Below are 15,482 nucleotides of genomic sequence, written 5' to 3' on the forward strand. Positions count from 1 at the left end.
GAGTGCATAACCTTGTGACATATGAGTCGATTGACTCGCCGGCTCTTTGTGCCCTAGAAAACAAGTGGTACCTCTCGAATACCACATTTGGTCTTTTGCCAAAACACCCTTCCAACTTCTTCAATGCCGTCTCGTACAAGCTTACTATAGTCTCTCCTTCCCCTCCAGTGTGGATGTGAACATCCTCACCAGGCACATATCTGAATACCCTCAGGCCTTCAGTCCCCAACCAGTTCGAAAGTGCAGCATCCCCTTTATCATTGGTGTATTTAGCACCGTCAGCTGCCCTCAAATACAATTTGAAGGCATCAATCCAGAGGTGCCATAACACTGGGGGTTCGCCTGGTGTTGCCAAAAATGCGGGTGGGGACTTGGCGTGGCTTTGTTGCATGGTGACATGGCTTGACTGTAGTGATGGTGGTTACTTTGTACAGGAAGGATACCCTTATTTTCCTTGAACCTCAATAGGATGTGAGTAGCTTGTTATGAATGGTCTTGTGCCAGTGCAGACATGCTCCACTCAACTGCAGACTGCCGGACCAATGCTGTGGTGCTTCGGACTGATCACGACTGTAGGCGCACAGTAAATGCTGGGTTGCTAGGCAGCCTAAGTTGGCTGCCACACCCGTGACCTTGCTGGTTCCTTCACTCAGGCCGGCTTCACACAGTAAAGTTGGGTTGCTAGGCAACCTAAGATGGGTGCCCGCAGATGATGTAGCTGGGTCCTTTCCTTGGACAGCTTAGTCCGTTGGGCTGCGCTCGCACCCCTGCAGAAGCTTCGCTAGTCCTCGGTGCTGCTCCCAAATGCTGATAGGGAGCCAGAGTTCCCTTCCGCAGAGCGCCCTGGACACTGTGAGGCACGGCCTCGGGATGCGCTCTGGTTTTCGTCTGCAGCTGGAGGCACGATGACTGTGTGCACTGGCAGAAAGTGCACACATGTGGGTTCCATGGGTCCACACCGACTCATAGTCCTCGTCGCCAGTGAAGTGAAGACACTCGCACAACAGTGGAGATAAGAGGAGTGTAATTTATTTCACAGAAACGGACCACAGCCACCAAACCACATAACAGTCAGGAACGTGGAACACGCCAGGGTTGCATTGCAACACACTTCTGTACCAGTCACAAGTACCTCCACCCATCCAACAGACCCATTGCATCAGTAAAATTGTGTAGTCGAATATTATAACCCATAGCATAATGGCTCCCTTACTCAATTCAGCTGGTTAGCCATTACATAGTTAAAATCACCCCAATTATCTACAGTATAGCTGGATAATGCAACATCCTCTGTACACTTAATAACTCCAAAGTTGAGGGTAAACATACACACTGTCTCCCTTAAATTCACCCATGATCAAGAAATACTTTTCTCTTAATGCTAGTAGAACATTGACCACTGTTAGGGAGAAAGATTTCTAAAGGATGACCAGCAACTCTCCTGAGCCTGTAGAGAAACCTCTGTTGTATGTGGCCAAAAAACTGCAGTCATTACTGTGCGATTGAATCTCTTGTCGAAGGACCACATTCAGTTTGTGCCTATTAAGAAGTTGGGAAACAGTCCCTCGGTTGATCTTGTCGCACATTCCATTGGCATTCCTAGTTGTACAGGAAAAACTATCCACACCAGAAGTTTTGCTCCCCCTGACATGACGTACATAAAGACAGTCATACCTCTTTGCTTCATGCCTCCCTCTACATTCACGTCCCGACTGGTGAGTGTGAACTATTAGGTTAACAGCAACGTTCCCCGCCCCACAGTTCCTATAACTCAGGGACATCTGTTTCCCACAATTAACAAATAACAAAGATTGAGGAATATTTGCTTGTCTAACCAAGAAGTAAAAGCTAGGAGGAAAAAACACCAAGAACTGCCAACACCCTGATTGCTGAATAGTTTTAGGCTCCTGGCCACAACCTCTCACAGCAAGATCAACAAAATCTATGTTAGCGAGGCATGCAAAGTAAGTTGTGAGAACCACTTTGGTTGTCTCATAGGACTCATCAGTTCGCTTTATAGTATTAAATGGTTTATGGAGGGTTCCACTTCCATAAAAAAAGAAGGATCAACTTTGTTGCAATGTCCTCATCCTCTGATGTTGCTGTGAAGAATCTTGAGGTGTTCAATCCACATATTCCATTGTTGGCATATGTTTTGCTTTTCTGTCATGTGTAATGACCCTTAAACCACTTACCTTATATCACTGTTTATAACACAGCACACTCCAGCCAGGGTCTCCTTCCCCGACAATGAATGTGGCATACAATAAAGCGCTTTTTATTTTTAATAAACCACAAATTCTCTTTTTTGAGTAGGCCTCCAACCCGTCTTGCACCCAACTGTCATGATGCCTGCCCCCGGAAGACCAGACCAGGCCCAGCAGCCCCGGAAGCAGGCATCATGCCACTTGGAGCATGCCCAAAAGCCCCAGTTAGGGGCTGTTTGGGTGCAGTCCTGGCGCCATGGGCGCCAGGCTCATTATTGATAACTTACCTGAAGCAGACCATGCTGCATACTCACCTGAGGCAGACCATGCTGCATGAAGACTCAAGCCAAATGAGGCTTAGGAGGGACTATTTTACTGAAGGAACTATTTTGTTACTTGAGTGGGGCTGTGGAAGAATACTTACCTGGATCTTCTTCCAAGGCTATTTAAACCACGCCCGGACAGCCACACGTGCTTCACGTTATTCTGCTTGCTGCAGCGTAACGCTCACCGTGTTTTCAGCAGCTCCAGTCTTCAGCCACGCCCGCTTCAGTCCTGGGACTCCTGAAACAAGAAGAAAAGAAGGATAAAGGTTAGAACAGGAGTTTTAACTTTAATCCTTACCTGAATCCTGATCCATTTCGCCACGGAACTGAAAGACAGAAGTCTTTGAAGCATCGCTTCGCATTCCTACGGCGCCGCGCTGAACTCACCTGCTTGGCGGTACTTCAGCATTCCATCTCGCTCTCTCCATCTCGCGGCCGCCCTCCGACACCTAAGGAGACAAAGACAGCAAGGTGAGCAAGGGGACTCTCTAATGGTATACAAGCTACCCCCAAGGACTTACCTGATTTACAGCGGGAGGTACTCACCTCATCTCGGGTCGGCGCAGTCAACTCTGCTTCATCGCCGTACCCCGGCCCATAAGGGGAAAACCACAATAGACTTACCTGAATCTTACCAATTGCCATTTGGAAATCTTCGAGTGGATTAATCGGCAACCTGCAAGGAATCGGACAGAGTGAAGATCAGACATTTGAACTCTTATGAACAATTGGACTTTAGAGTCAATACTGGAACTCACCAATTCCTCTATGCCAGTGAAGTAACTGGTCATCAAAGCGCCCCTGCGGTCGATGCAGGATGGAGAGCTCATCCTTCCAAACCATCAGGTGAGACTAAGGAGGGGACATCAAGAGTGATCTGTGGGAAGACAACGGGAGTGGGGAAGGTGGGTTGACACTCAATTCCACGGGTGGTTAATTTCTCTTCTCCTTTGCAGAAGAATATTCTTGCGAGCCAGACAAACTAGGCTGAGCGGGCCAGTCCAGTCAGTCATCTCGGCGCTACACGTTACGCTGGTGGGAACAACAGCGGCCCAGTTCCGGTCGACGCCCCCGTGGGAACCAGTAACATCAACCTCCATAAACACCCCATGTCACAATGGACTAGGAACCAGGCCGTTGTGTATCAATAACATATGTATTCATTTATTATTTAATGAAAAAGTAAAATAGTCAACAAACAGCAGCCACCACAATTGTGGCAACATAAATGTGATATCCTATCTACACTCACTTTTGTTATAATGACAAACAGGAAAATAAAATCAGGTTGAAATGGACCATTACACTCGCTTTTGTTTTAATGACAAAGCAGGAAATGACAAAACAGGAAAATACAATCAGGTTGAAATAGACTGTTACACTTGCTTTTGTTTTAATGACAAAACAGCAAAATACCATCAGGTTGAAAGTGATAGCGCCACAGTTTTAGCCCCCCTCTGCAACACTCACCCCCAAACATCAATTAAACTTGATTCCTTTTGAATGGAATGCAGTGATAAGGAGTAGGAACAGAGAGAGAACATCAGATTTGGGGTAAAGCCCACCACCCCCAGATGGGAAACCAGCAAAGAAAGTGAAAACCCATTTTTGGAGCAAAAGGGCAGAATGGGGTTTTGGTTCTTACTCACAACTGCTATGGGACAGAATGAAAGGAAATTCGTATTGCTTACACTTTAGGAGATAGGGAAAGTTTAGAGAATACTAATCAGCACACCAGAGCAAAGTAGAAATTAAATGGGAAAATCGTTTTTGGGAGAAAGCAAATGCAAAAGGAAAATACAGTGGCAAATGGAAATTTGTTTACAATGACAGGCATCTAATGGAAGGGTTTAAGCTCGCAATAGGAAAATCGGCTTTCAATGGCAAGGACAGAGGCATGTACAGGTAGACTTCTAGGCAAAAGGGATTGCTCACAGTGGAAAACAGTTTGGGTTTTAATAGGACAGATGCAAATGGGAGTTTGTTTGGTAAGGCAAACAATACACTGACAAATTTGTTTTTCTGTTACAAGGAGACTAAGGGCCTCATTACGAGGTTGGAGGTAGCCATGGTGCTATTAGCACCATGGCTACCCCCTTACCGCATTCCGGGTCCGGGTTGTCGGAATAGGGACTTACCGGGTCATTCCCATTCTGAAAACCATTCCCCATTCCCATTCGAGCCCCCATAGGGCTCAATGGGAATGGGGAAGGAGCTAATAACGGGCCCGCAAATAGCGGGCCCGTTATTAGCTCCATGGTCCCTTAGTGGCTCCCGCTAAGGGCGGCTGGTAAAACCAGCCGGCCTTAGTGGAACCCGCTAAGGGACCTCGGAATACGGAGGTAAGGGGTTACCGGCACCGGCATCCTTACCGGTGCCGGTAACCCCTTACCTCCAACCTCGTAATGAGGCCCTAATTCTTTTGAGGCAACACTTTAATGACTATAATAATTAAATCCAACAGCATGGACAAGCTGGTTGGTTTCGAATGGCAACGATCTTGCACCATGAATTTCAAATAGGGAAATTCATTGATTTACTTACAAACGATACTAAGGATTTTTTTTAAAGAAGATATGCTAACATACGCAGGCTACTAATAGATTCTTCTATGGGAAGGTGACTGAATTACACTGGCAATTTTTGTGATTTTCAATGGGGGTTTAATGGGATTTTCAATGGGGGAAATATTGGATGCAATGCAAAAAAAATGAAGGGCTTATGTAATTTAGGTCTGGGGTATATATTACTTACAAAACAGGCCTTGTTTGTGGATTCAGGAAAGCCAGCTGGATCTCAGGACACTCTGAGCAGCAGGGGCAATGGGTCTGGTCACTACACTCTAAAAGAGGGTAAGGTTCAGCTGCCTTCTCTCTGTCCTCCTTCTCCTGTACTCCGGTTTTTGTCTGTCTGTCCTAGTACAGTCTAGTCCTAGTACAGCCCCCCTTATATAGCATGAATGGCATCACTAACTTTACAATCTAGGGGGGTATCCTGCAGTTATCGCTGCTGCTCTGATAGGATAGTTTACAATTCCTCTCTCTGTCCCCTGGCATGATTGGTTCAAGGGAAGAGAGCACCATCTATCTGTTTGCATTTATTACAATTCCTTTGTTCTCATTACCACTTTAGGGCAAAAACTAGTTATGTCTCATAACTTCATAATTCTACTAGCCACTGCCATATGAAACAGATGTGCGGTTTTAGCTCATCATGGGGAATTAGATAAATTGATCGCCAAATCCGTATGATGTAGCATGGCCATTTGGCACATTTTTGTCCTTTTCATAAAGTATATAACAGTTATGAATCTGCAAATGATCAAGCATGTTCCTAATTTCATTTTCCATCTTTTCACCAACTGCTGTCATATATGTCACCTATTCAGATCAGCCAGAAACTCGTCTTAACTGGCCATTTCAGTTCCCAAAGTCCTAGGGAAATGCAATTAGTCTCTTTAAAACCGCCTGGAAATTACATGAAAAATAGCATAAACCGAAATTGATTCTTATTCTGATTGCTGTGAAAATGCCTAAAATTAAATCAGTCTTTTAATGTAACTTGGGAGTGTCTTGTTCCACCTGGGGGAGGGCCGTTTCCTCCCCCCACAGCCATCTGTCTACCTGGGCTCAGCCTGTAACCAGAGTTTTTCATAAGTCTCTTTGAAGTGGTGTGGGTTCTTTTGAAGGGGATGCGACAAGGAGCTCACACCTCCTGGTCAAGCTCTAGCCACACTTTGCCTCCTTTGAAATCTTTGGGCTCCTGCCTTCATGTCTGCAGAGCAGGGAATTATGACGCCTTCTCCAGCATCACATTTTATTGTGGGATGGTTATAGGATATCTGTGATATCCAGTCGGAGTGGGGCTTTGTCATCATGAGTTCCTGCCTTCAGGCCAGAACCTGTTTTTCCTGTAGTAACGGTCTATTCAAAGGTGACTGGAGTTTTGTGGGTTGGAACATAATCTGCATTCGCTTTGGTCAACCCCACATGATATTTCCCTGACATTTTCTGCTTGAGCAATGCTATCTTTCCACTGTGGCTTTTAAAGCCGTTTTCTTTTTAAGACGTGTGCAGGCTTTTTGCTTCTGATGTTTAAAACCCTGTCTGGCAGGCCACAGGATTCTTTTATTTCTCTCCTTTTTGAGCAAGTTTGCATTTGCTGTTGGTCCATTGATAGTGAGGGGTAGGCCCCCTTTTCCCATTGTTCTTTAAGTTGACATGAACACAAAGAAAAAGCCAAGCCATTTTTCGTTTGCAGTGTTTAAAGCGCTGCTGTTCATGTGAAAGGGAAAACAAAAGCCATTTTTCTTTGTAGTGTTGAAATTATTGCCCCTCATGTGAAATAACAGTAAAGCAGGGCTGTTTTTGGTTGCAGTGTATAACTTCTTGTCTTCAGGTGAACAGAGAGAAAAACAGGGCCGTTTTTCATTGCAATGTAGAAATGTGTGTTATTCAGATGAAATAAAAGCACAGCAAGGACGTTTTTGGTGGCAGTGTTTAAATTCTGCTGTTCAAGTGAGAGGGGCTTCTGTCTAAGGCCTTTAAATGTACCCCACACTTATAACACGGACCAAAAAAGTTCTTGGGCTCGGGGAGGCACTAACACACACTTAGACCAATAATTGCAATATAATCGGCTCTTTACAGGCCCTTTTATTCATACAAGATATAAGCATACAAATGACTCTTAGAGTAAATACAATTGGTTATACATAGATGCACAAAGACAAGGATAGCTACAAACAAGGTCTACATGACTGTTAGTGCAGTATAACGAGGAAGCTTCATCTCGGCCACTTTGACACTAACCAGTCCCAAGGCAGGTAGGCAGACAGATCACACTGGCTAATGGGGTCTGGAGCGGAGCGTCCTCCCTCTCAGCAAGACTTCATCATCCAGGGTTCTAATTCTCTGTTTACCACCAGGATACCTCTTCTCTTATGGGGGAAAAATTCCCACCCATCTTAGGTTGCCAACCGTCCCCGACCGAAGTACAGACAGCAAGCACTGGGGGCAAAGAGCGGAAAAATCCAGTAACTAGTGGAAAAACCCAGTTTGTCTCCCGCACGCTCTTTCCCAGCACCACTTATCACTGCACCTGCACAACTCTAACCCACTTCTTGGCTCGTCCTTGAGCGAACAATAGCACAGCTATCCCCCACAGTGAGCTCATCTGCTTCATAATATAATATCGCAGCCTTGGCAGAACTCATGTCTGCTAACTGAGCTCACAGAAATGTAGGCTTTCGTTGCGGTTTGGAATTGAATGTCCAAAATGGCCATGCACCAGCGCCATATTGTTTTTTTAGCTCATTTTCGCGCATGCATTACACTCAACCCTTTGGACAATGAACTGCCATATCCCAATGAACGAAAAGCCGGTGAGAACAGCTCCTGTCCTGATCTTGAGTGACTTCAGAAATGAGGTCCCTCAACCCACCAATGTGATTCTCAATAGAATGGGAACGTTCTTCCAAATCAAAACAACACATTCCTTCAACAGCACTGCAACCTAAATTATGCTTCAAAAACAAATAATCAATAGCAGCTCTGTTCTGGAAAATAGCTTTTCTAAAATGTCTGTTATCTAATAACAGCTCAATTAAAGCTAGCAAGGTCTCATTAAGTCCTTTCACTACCACACAAGCCAACTTAATTAAGGATTTATAGCCCCCAGCAGCTAAACTGAAACCCCCCACCAAGAAAATTGCGAGTGCCAACACCTCAGTTTCAGATAACAAATGCACATTAGAATCACAGTCAGGGGATAAGCCAATATGATGAACAGCACGCGTAGACCGACGAACAGCCGGTGGCAAAGGAAACATCATTAAGCTAAGACGCATCAAGGCACAAGGACCACCAGAAATGATAGCAGGAATATAAACTATGTAAAGTTTCCACAGTAGAATAACAAACCTGTAGGAAGTTTCACATGGCTCAGATGACATCAACACAAACATCCGTAGATCGAGTACACAAACATCTCTCAAAATCAGGGCTTCCACGATCATCATTCAAGTCCAATTGTTGACATTTGCCACTTGGGATCACAAGTCATCAAATAACAAACATCAGCAGGAGCAATATTGTAGGTGTTAATACATGTCATATGACTGCATTTTGCAGATCTGTGTCAGCACAAAGCTTGCAGTACTCATAGACAGAAAAAGAGCCTCTGACATCAGAATCTTCCACGAGAGAATCATTATACAGTACTCCAAAAACGTGCCGCAACACAGGAGCTGGCCTTGGGACAGCCACAAGGCACATCAAAATCACATTTGCAACATCATGAACATCAGCCAAGCAGAAGTGCAAGATGTTTAGCACGCAACAGGCCAAAAAGACTCATACATTCTCAGGTTCTCGACAATTGCAGCATAGCCATGCCGTAAAAAAGACATGGAAGCTGCGGAAGGGGGAAAAACATCACGCTCATGTCGTTTCCTCAAGAAGCCATGATAAAACACAATTGGTGCGTCCTCCGGCGCTGTGGTGACATCAAAGCTGTTAGTCGTCGTCCATATCCTCAAAATCAGTTGCAGGATGGAGACATTTGCCACCACTTCTCGCATGTCCCTGGACCCTCCCGAATGCACTCCACACAAATCCACAAGCGCAAACATGCAACACAGGGTCTGAAAAAAAAAGGATTCCCCTCAATGCTAATCCAGACCTAGGGGCAAATAATCCCATATGTTCTGATGGAATTTGTACTCCAATCCCTGTGTCAATCGCACTGATTCCTCTGTGCTCAAGCCGAATATCCTCCCTTGCATGTAAATCCACCCCTGCAGACTCTGGTGTGGCTCCATAAGGAGCTAGCGCTCCAGGTACCATTTCCCAGTACATGAATGTTTCACATGCTTTGTTCGGCTTCATTTGTAAGCCTGGCGTTAACATACGCATTAATGGAGTCTCGCCATTGGCGATCGGTCTGTTATTCAATATTTGCATCACATCCAAAACACGCTCATGCCACCCTTTCAGATTACCCTCACCAGATTTTCGCAACTGTCCTTTCAACAACCCATTCATTCTCTCAATCAACTCCGAAGCCTCTGGGTGATATGGGACGTGAAAGATCCATTCCACACTCTTTTCCTGACAATAGTCTTGAATATGTTTTCCTTTAAAATGTGACCCATTGTCACTTTGAATCAGCAAAGGTACTCCATAATACAGTGCCACTTGATCTAACAATTTAATCGTATTCAATTGTGTGGCTCTCTTGAATGGCATCAGCATCAAGTATCCGGAATAGGTGTCCACAATTGTACACACATACTGACATCCTCTGCTAATCAGCATCGGACTGATTTATTCAATCTGCCAAATCTGTCCAGGTAGTTTACCTCATTTAATGTACCCTGAATTACATGTGGAATAGATCTATGTTTTTGATGTTGGCACACCAGACAATGTAAAATCACAGTCTTCACGGTGCCTAAAGGAATGCTAATCCCTCGATCTTGTGCCCACTTGATAGTAGCCTTTTTTCCAAGATGCCCACTTTTCTGCTGTGCCCACTTAGCTATCCCTTCCAGATCATCTTCCTCAGACCTCGTGTCCATGACTGACATTTTGGCACATTCATCTGCAACAGAATTGAACCAACGTTCCAATGAGTCGGTTGCTACATGATAAATGGTTACTGTACTATGCATCAACATTTTGGCAATATGTTGCCACAACTCTTTCCCCCACACCTCTTTGGCATGAATCTTCCATCCCTTCTTCTGCCACGTTGGCAGCCAAATACCTAGTCCATTCGCAACAGACCATGAGTCTGTGTATACATAACAACAACCAGGTGCTTCCTGCTTCAGTGCCTGATAACACTGCATACAATTCCACAAATTGACTATTCTTCCCTTTCCCTGATGTCAATATTTTCTTCATTTTGGAATTATATGCCACTGCTTTCCAGTGTCGCTCAGTCCCCACATATTTGGCTGAACCATCAGTGAACCACGCATGTTCAGTTTGTTCACTCATCAACTCTCTGTACGGGATTCCCCATTTTACAGGAGATTCACTACCTTCGGCCTCCTCCAAAGGTTCCAAAACAACCATCGGAATACTAGCCACTTGCTCATGCAATTTTGCAATTCCACCCTTTACGGTTTCGGTGCGATCTTGAATGTACCACTTCCATTTAATGATGCTAGCCTCTTGAGCAGGTTCTATTGATTTGTTTATTAGGAGAGCTCATTACCCATTGCATGATCGGAATTTGTAGTCGGATCAATACATCGTGACCCACCGTCATGTGATATGTATCCACAAGGCCCAATAACATGCCAACAATTGCTTTTCAAAAGGAGTATATCGGTCACCGGCTTCGGGTAACTTACGACTCCAAAACCCCAAAAGTACACGCTATCGATCCTGTTTCTGCCACAAACTCCAATTGGCATAGTTTTCCTGTACAGACACATTTAATTCTACTTCCCCTGCCCTCAATGGCCATAAATCAAGAACTCTCTGTGTAGTATGTTTTGCTAACTGGAATGCTTTCTCTTGTTCCTCTCCCCACTCGAAGTTAGATTTCTTCCATGTCACTTTGTAGAAGGGCGCAAGAATCTGCCCCAAATGTGGTATATGCTGTCTCAAGAACCCAAACAACCCTATGAACTATTAAGCTTGTTTCACGATGCCCATTATGCCACTGAATTCCCAGAAAAATCACAGCCTCCGCGGGACCTGGGGTTTTTGTCTCATTAATTTCCCATCCTTCCTTTCTCAGTCCGTCGATAATGATGTCTAGGTGCATCTGCACACTCTGCTCATCCTTTCCCTGTATTAAAATGTTATCAATAGAGTGCATAATCTACACATCAGGTTTGCACAAAATGTTATCCAAATGTTCTGCCACCAGCTAGTGACAGATTGTCAGACTGTGCATGTACCCCATGGGCAAACGTTGAAACTGCCTCCCATTCCAAGAAAATGCAAACTGCTCTTGTCATTCTTCTGCAATCGGTATGGTGAAAAATGCATTTGCCAGATCTATCACCGCATACCAAGTTCCTTCGAACTTCTGCACATTTTCAATCACAGTAACCACATCAAGAACTGCGGGTATTAATGGAGGAGTGTACTTATTCAACTTCCCATAATCCACAGTCATCCTATAGCTTCCGTCCGGCTTCTTAACAGGCCAGACTAGATTGTTCCAAGCCATGGTTACAGGTCGTAGCACACCTGCTTCAAGATATCCTTTAATGGTGTCTGAAATCTCCTTCTGCCCCCTACGGATATGATATAGTTACATAGATACCTGCTTTGTGAACCTGCATGGGGGGCATTTGCAATGTTGCCACAAAGACGGGGTACACGTCAATGCACTCACCTCAAATTGATAGGTTTTACCTCTCAATCCTAGCGTCAACCCCTCCAGAATATCAAAGCCAATAATGTATTCGGGTATGGGAACAATCAACAATTGGTATTCATTCCTTTTAAGATTACCAATGTTCATGTCAACTCTGGTTTGGACTGTGGGGGTCTATTTCCCTCCCAATCCAGTAATGGTGAAATGTTTGCCATTAAACCTTGAGTTTGTCTGTGGCTGCGCCCCTCTTTCTCTCTCTCTCTCTCAGGGTCTTTCTTCTGTCTTGTCCCATTCCCCTAGGTCTGCCAACTGTCTGATAGCATCCACCACCTCATCCATTATATTACCGGTCATCCACACAAACAGAGTCATAATTACATTTTTGTATGCCGGAGGAGCAGTTTGAATGTTTGTATTTCGGACTGAGACCGATAATGCCACTACCCCCATATGTTCGGGATCCTCAACATGGATAGCTTCTTTCATGGTATGCTCCCTACGCCTCTGAATTGCCTCTCTCAATATGTACCATTTCTTCTCCTCACTACGGCAATCAGATGTAATTGGATATTTGCAATTACACCCTTGAGCAGCTAACTGTAATAACGTCACTTGCAGTTCTCTCCCATCATCACCATGAGGTGGCCCTGCACGCAATACCTCCTGAACATGTGTTTCCTGTGACAATGGCAGACATTTTGAGGCGTCTGTTGCGTCCACAAGAAGACCCGCTACACCTCCATAGAATAATCGGACCATCCATGTTAACACAGGCTCACCAGCCCTCTGTTTCAATCGGTTAATTATTTCCTCAACCTCCAGTTGAGAATAATCCTCTAACGTTGTCAAATCCACTAAACCACCTCCAGGATTATGCGGATTTGGCCCAGCACACCTACGCATGACTGGTTTAACAGTCACCTCTTTCCGACCAGGTTCTGTTTTGGACGGCCCTTCGCTCTCTGACCCACTCTCTGAACTAGTACTGTCGAACACATATCCATCTCATTGGTCGGGGTCACAATAAACCCTGTGGACGCAATCACTGTTGCTACCTTTCGCGTATTTACCCTCCCTCTCCTCTTTCAATATTTGTATCGGGTGACTCACAGCAGCTCGCTCGGCTACTGCTTGATATTTATCCGCCTTGTCATGATACAACTTCATTTGAAGCTGTTGCATCACTACAATCTGTTTCTCGGAAGCCAGCTCCTTTTGCAGTCTTAGGACACTCGCCTGCAACTCTACATTCTGTTGATGCAGCCTTCTGAATGCATGCAACAAAATCCACCCTCAAGCCTGTGCCAATTGGTCATATGGACTCTATGTCCACACTGGGATCATCACCTAAGGACAGTCACTGCCTGCAGAGCTTCCTTTTTTCCTGAATAGGGAACTCATGGTGTCAATGAATTTTTCACGTCCCTAGCGACAATACCTTAAACCACATCCACTTCCTTCCCAAACACAAAAAGAAAATTGCCTTTCCGAGTCCAAGCTCCGGATTCATCGGGTTCAATATCAGCACAAAGCCCCTGCTCATAGCGCTATTATTTTTTGTTTTTCTTTCATGTACAATGACCCTAGAATCACTTACCTTATTACACAGACCAAAAAATTCTTGGACTCAGGAAGGCAATACCACACACTTAGACCAAAAATTGGAATATAATCCGCTCTTTACAGGCCCTTTTATTCATACCAGCTATAAGCATACAAATAACTCTTGAAGTAAATAAAATTGGTTATACATAGACACACACAGACAAGAAGAGCTACAAACAAGGTCTACATCACTGTTAGTCCAGTTGAAGGAGAAACCTTCATCTCGGCCACTTTGATATTACCCAGTCCCGAGGCAGGTAGGTAGAGAGATCACACTTACCAACGGGGTCTGAAGCGGAGCGTCCTGCCTCTCAGCAAGACTTCATCACCTGGGGTTCCAATATTCTGTCTACCACCAGGATACCTCTTCTCTTATGGAGTAAAAATCCCCACCCACCTTAGATTGCCAACTGTCCCGACCGAAGGACAGACAGCAAGCATGGGGAGCAAAGAGCAGAAAAATCCAGTTAGTAGTGGAAAAACCCAGTTTGTCTCCCGCACACCCATTCCAGGCACCCCTTATCACTGCACCTGCACAACTCTGACTCCCTTCTTGGCTCGTCCGTGAGCAAACAATACCACAACTATCCTCCACAGTTAGCTCATCTGCTTCATAATATAATATCACAGCCTTGGCAGAACTCATGTCTGCTAACTGAGCTCACAGAAACGTAGACTTTCATTGCGGTTTGGAAGTGCATGTACAAAATGGCTGCGCACCAGCGCCATGTTGATTTTTAGCTCATTTTACCACATGCATTACAGCATAGAGCAGAAATGTCCTCCATAACACCAAATTCAGGAATCAGCGTGCCCTGAAATGACGGATGTCCCCAGTGAAGTTCAGGAGGGACTCCACCTTGAGTACCCAGGCATAGCGTGGTAAAAGTAGCACCATGCCCCTCATGATGTGGATGAGTGCACACCAATCTCCTCATCTGACATTTTCTCATGGCAGCAGTCATGTAGCAGGAAGTGCCAATACTCCCTGTCACTGGCAGATCCCTGTGGATAGTTGAAACAAGCTCCCTTAGCCAGCACAGATACCTTCTTCATCTTTGTTGTCTTTTATTTTTAATGTCCCTCTGCACTCATCGCCACTGCCACTATATGCCATGAGCCTGGACCAACCCATTGATCCAGGCGAGGAGGGATGGTGTGACTCATCCAGGCAGTACTGTGGCTGGGACACTGCAATTTAGTGCATTGTCCAGAAGCACCTAGACCAATCTCAGGGATACAGGATGCAGTCTGGTGCAGACACTTGGCAAGCAAGCCACCCGTATCACCTATTGTTGTGACCCTCATGGTCACACATATGAGGAACCCAATGAGATGCAGATAATGAAACTCATTGTGTCCAAAGGCCACGCTCTGGGCTGTACCTTGCCAGTGTTGGAAATTGAGATTTTTTACTAGAGGATCCCACCATCGGCGGTGGCAGTGAGAGGATAGGAGGAGAGTGGGGAAATAAAAACACAAATAAAAATATGCTTTCAGGAGAGGTTAATCATTAACCTCTGGAAAATAATCGTGAGATGAGTTTCCTTTCCTATAATGTTGCAAGCATAGTTTAAACCATGCACACCTTTTAGACCTAAAAAAACACTATAGTTAAATATTTCTGTCCTAATTGCATGGATGGCATGGTATCACAAGTAAAAATATAACAGAAGTGGCTCAAGTTCAAAGGGTGTTTATTGAACTTTAACAAGTGCGTGATAAATGCATATCTAAACCTATCTCTACAGATGGGAGAAAGCTACGACCATCAAATAATAATAATGCAATCCTAGTGGAGTCTCCTCAAAATAAAAGGACCTATACTAAAAAAACGATTGCCAATCCTTACCGCTAAACATACATAGTGAGCGATAGTGTTAATGAAAAAGAAAGAAGTGTTCACAAAATGATATGTCAGGATGTTCAGGCCGTTGGCCTCCCTTCCCCACGTTTTCAGCAGGGCACAAGGTGGTTCACTCGAGCAAAGCACACACTCTGG

The sequence above is a fragment of the Ambystoma mexicanum genome, chromosome 6q, assembly GCF_040938575.1.
Source record: "Ambystoma mexicanum isolate Mex_15411 chromosome 6q, UKY_AmexF1_1, whole genome shotgun sequence".
Lineage (NCBI taxonomy): Eukaryota > Metazoa > Chordata > Amphibia > Caudata > Ambystomatidae > Ambystoma > Ambystoma mexicanum.